Below are 5,430 nucleotides of genomic sequence, written 5' to 3' on the forward strand. Positions count from 1 at the left end.
GCCTGCAGGGTGTGTGGGGTGGGAAGAGGAGGGAGGTTAGAGGAGAGGGAGGGAGGGGGTTAGAGGAGGGGGGAGAAGGGGAGAGGGGGGTAAGAGGAGGGGGGAGGGGGTAAGAGGAGGGGGGGAGAGGGTAAGAGGAGGGGGGTAATGGGGGGAGGGGGGTAACAGGGAGAGAGAGAGAGAGGGGGGTAACGGGACCCCTGGTCACCAGTAACACCATGCAGACACTGGGGGCTGGCATCGCCCAACTTTGCAGCATGAAACATGGGGGTGATGCGAGTGTCGTAGGTCAGTCGTAGTCGGCCGTTTTCTAGAGATTGCATGTCTACTCCCGCCGTTTACAAGCGCATTTTCGTGGCTAACTGGAAAACAATGAACGTAAATTCATTCAGGTTACAGTATTACATTATCTGAGAGGAGAGGGGGGTGAAGGAGGAGGAGGGGGGGGTGAGGGGGGAGGTGGAGAGGGGTGAGGGGGGAGGTGGAGAGGGGTGAGGGAGGTGGTGGAGAGGGGTGAGGGAGGAGGAGAGGGGATGTGGGAGGAGGGGGGTGAGGGAAGAGGAGGGGGAAGTGAGGGAAAAGGGGAGGGAAGAGGAAAGAGGTGGTGAGGGAGGAGGTGGTGAGGGAAGAGGGGGTGAGGGAAGAGTGAGGAGGGGGAGAGGGAGGAGGGGGGTGAGGGAGGAGGTGGAAGGAGGAGGGAGTGAGGGAGGAGGAGGAGGAGAGGGTGAGGGAGGAGGAGGGGGGAGGGCGATGTTATCCAGCAGACATCACACAAACCCCACATTGTTTGAGTTAGTAAAATACTATTTGTCAAATATTGATACAGTTCTTAAAAGATTCCACCATTTTGCACCCGCAAGATAACGTAAGATTTTAAGGGTTGACAGATGTTAATCTTCTGTTTAAGAAGAGGTTCACTTGAGACAGTTGAGGAACTTCCAGCTGTGATTGGGTACAAGCTTTTTTTTCCTACCCCAAACGTGGCTACACATTTACAATGCTAATCAGCATATATACATTTTATTTTGTCCTCCATGCAGCGTTAGAGATCTGTTAAACATATAATTCAGTGACTTATTGAACAATCAATCACAGAGGGTGGATTGTAGTACATTTAAAATGCTAAGCTAACCTAACCTAACCTACAGACATAAACACAGATTTACGTCTGTCTTACATAAACAGTGTTCGATGTGTCTTTTTATATAGCGTCATTAATGTGCGTTTACAAAGGAGAAATGCAATTCTGACCAGCTTCCACGTATCCTGTATACAATTACATGTGACAGGATGAACAACCCAGCGGGTTTTCTCCCTATTGGGGAGTGTTGTACATGCTGCTATGGCGGTGTGTCCACTCACAAGATGAGTGGCGCTGCCCAATACTGTCACTATGGCGGTGTGTCCACTCACAGGATGAGTGGCGCTGCCCAATACTGTCACTATGGCGGTGTGTCCACTCACAAGATGAGTGGCGCTGCCCAATACTGTCACTATGGCGGTGTGTCCATTCACAGGATAAGTGGCGCTGCCCAATACTGTCACTATGGCGGTGTGTCCATTCACAGGATGAGTGGCGCTGCCCAATACTGTCACTATGGCGGTGTGTCCACTCACAGGATGAGTGGTGCTGCCCAATACTGTCACTATGGCGGTGTGTCCATTCACAGGATGAATGGCGCTGCCCAATACTGTCACTATGGCGGTGTGTCCATTCACAGGATGAGTGGTGCTGCCCAATACTGTCACTATGGCGGTGTGTCCACTCACAAGATGAGTGGCGCTGCCCAATACTGTCACTATGGCGGTGTGTCCATTCACAGGATGAGTGGCGCTGCCCAATACTGTCACTATGGCGGTGTGTCCACTCACAGGATGAGTGGCGCTGCCCAATACTGTCACTATGGCGGTGTGTCCATTCACAGGATGAGTGGCGCTGCCCAATACTGTCACTATGGCGGTGTGTCCATTCACAGGATGAGTGGCGCTGCCCAATACTGTCACTATGGCGATGTGTCCACTCACAAGATGAGTGGCGCTGCCCAATACTGTCACTATGGCGGTGTGTCCACTCACAAGATGAGTGGCGCTGCCCAATACTGTCACTATGGCGGTGTGTCCATTCACAGGATGAGTGGTGCTGCCCAATACTGTCACTATGGCGGTGTGTCCACTCACAAGATGAGTGGCGCTGCCCAATACTGTCACTATGGTGGTGTGTTCACTCACAAGATGAGTGGCGCTGCCCAATACTGTCACTATGGTGGTGTGTTCACTCACAAGATGAGTGGCGCTGACCAATACTGTCACTATGGCGGTGTGTCCACTCACAGGATGAGCGGCGCTGCCCAATACTGTCACTATGGCGGTGTGTCCATTCACAGGATGAGTGGCGCTGCCCAATACTGTCACTATGGCGGTGTGTCCACTCACAAGATGAGTGGCGCTGCCCAATACTGTCACTATGGCGGTGTGTCCACTCACAGGATGAGTGGCGCTGCCCAATACTGTCACTATGGTGGTGTGTCCACTCACAAGATGAGTGGCGCTGACCAATACTGTCACTATGGTGGTGTGTCCACTCACAGGATGAGTGGCGCTGACCAATACTGTCACTATGGTGGTGTGTCCACTCACAGGATGAGTGGCGCTGACCAATACTGTCACTATGGTGGTGTGTCCACTCACAGGATGAGTGGCGCTGACCAATACTGTCACTACGGTGGTGTGTCCATTCACAGGATGAGTGGCGCTGCCCAATACTGTCACTATGGTGGTGTGTTCACTCACAAGATGAGTGGCGCTGCCCAATACTGTCACTATGGCGGTGTCTCCACTCACAAGATGAGTGGCGCTGCCCAATACTGTCACTATGGCGGTGTGTCCACTCACAAGATGAGTGGCGCTGACCAATACTGTCACTATGGTGGTGTGTTCACTCACAAGATGAGTGGCGCTGCCCAATACTGTCACTATGGTGGTGTGTCCACTCACAAGATGAGTGACGCTGACCAATACTGTCACTGTGGTGGTGTGTCCACTCACAAGATGAGTGACGCTGACCAATACTGTCACTATGGTGGTGTGTCCACTCACAAGATGAGTGGCGCTGACCAATACTGTCACTATGGTGGTGTGTCCACTCACAGGATGAGTGGCGCTGCCCAATACTGTCACTATGGCGGTGTGTCCACTCACAAGATGAGTGGCGCTGCCCAATACTGTCACTATGGCGGTGTGTCCACTCACAAGATGAGTGGCGCTGCCCAATACTGTCACTATGGCGGTGTGTCCACTCACAGGATGAGTGGCGCTGCCCAATACTGTCACTATGGTGGTGTGTCCACTCACAGGATGAGTGGCGCTGCCCAATACTGTCACTATGGCGGTGTGTCCACTCACAGGATGAGTGGCGCTGCCCAATACTGTCACTATGGCGGTGTGTCCACTCACAGGATGAGTGGCGCTGCCCAATACTGTCACTATGGTGGTGTGTCCACTCACAAGATGAGTGGCGCTGCCCAATACTGTCACTATGGCGGTGTGTCCACTCACAGGATGAGTGGCGCTGCCCAATACTGTCACTATGGTGGTGTGTTCACTCACAAGATGAGTGGCGCTGCCCAATACTGTCACTATGGTGGTGTGTTCACTCACAAGATGAGTGGCGCTGACCAATACTGTCACTATGGCGGTGTGTCCACTCACAGGATGAGCGGCGCTGCCCAATACTGTCACTATGGCGGTGTGTCCACTCACAAGATGAGTGGCGCTGACCAATACTGTCACTATGGCGGTGTGTCCATTCACAGGATGAGTGGCGCTGCCCAATACTGTCACTATGGTGGTGTGTGTCCACTCACAAGATGAGTGGCGCTGCCCAATACTGTCACTATGGTGGTGTGTCCACTCACAAGATGAGTGGCGCTGCCCAATACTGTCACTATGGCGGTGTGTCCATTCACAGGACGAGTGGTGCTGCCCAATACTGTCACTATGGTGGTGTGTCCACTCACAGGATGAGTGGCGCTGCCCAATACTGTCACTATGGCGGCGTGTCCACTCACAGGATGAGTGACGCTGACCAATACTGTCACTATGGCGGTGTGTCCATTCACAGGATGAGTGGCGCTGCCCAATAAACTTGCCCCTCGAAGCAAAATTAACCAAAAAACTCGCCGCGGTTTTGTCCATCTGTGCATCATGAAATGGGACCTCATGTTCCTTTTGAAAATAAACATGTGGAAAATGATTCATATTCAGGATTTAATGACCAGGATTCTGCTAACAATAGCAGCGTCGTAGCAAGAGTTATCGATGAGCCTATTATACCGAGAGGTGTACTCCTGTCAGGTGTCGCCGGCAACTGGCCTGGGGTGCCATGTTGTGCTGTGATTATCAGGGTGCCACACCCACCACAGCTGCTTAGTGGTACCTTATAATGCATATAACTGTAGTTATATGTAACGTGTGTAAAGAGTGTAACAGCAGTAAAACCAGTATGTCTTATTATTAAAAAAAAAATGTGTGAAATTGAAATTGAAGTATGTTTATTGAGGTAAAATACACACAAAGGGATGAGGTAGCTCAAGCTATTCTCACCCCGTTCAGTACATCGTGTTAATACATACATAGACACACATCACAAACAATAAACATATTATCAACCATTCTGAGAGATAAACATATACATTTCCTCCTTTACACAAGTAAAAAAAAAAAAATGTGTGTGCACGTGTGCGAACATAGGTACGCACGAATGTATCCGTTCGTACATATTGTGTGCACGTGTGCGAACATAGGTACGCGCGAACGTGTCCATGCGTACCTATGATCTACACGATCTGTGATACAAATACCATTATTAACAGGTCACTGCATCACTGCACTTGAAAACCCACGGTAAAAATTATTAAATATACGAAGTAAATATAATATGGTGGATGTGTTCAGTTACAGTTCCGTGCATAATATGCAGGACTAAACTGTGGCAACGTTACGAAATTATTACTTCCGCCGGCAATGCTCTGCAGTTGGTGATCGTGCATAAAATTGTAGTCATATATATACAAAGTGTGAATATACAGTGTAATAACAGCAAAAACCCGTATGTCTGATCGGTCTAAGCATATAATATGATGCGCATCTTAGTGACAAAAATATATTTCCACATTCTGATGTATTCATCATATACATCTCTCAAAAGACACACTATACCATAATATTACTGCAACAAAATATGAGATATTGAAACAAGTATGTAAGACTATGTTGGCTGCCCCTGCCGCCCGACGCTGTTATTGTTGTTGTTTTAGATTCAGCTACTGGGAACAAGTAGTTCCCAGTAGCACGGGGCTACGGTGAGCGCGTGATGCCGCCGACGCCGGGTCGACCACTCGACGCCGGGTCGACCACCCGACGCCGGGTCGA

Source organism: Procambarus clarkii, chromosome 43, assembly GCF_040958095.1.
Source record: "Procambarus clarkii isolate CNS0578487 chromosome 43, FALCON_Pclarkii_2.0, whole genome shotgun sequence".
NCBI classification, from domain to species: Eukaryota; Metazoa; Arthropoda; class Malacostraca; order Decapoda; family Cambaridae; genus Procambarus; species Procambarus clarkii.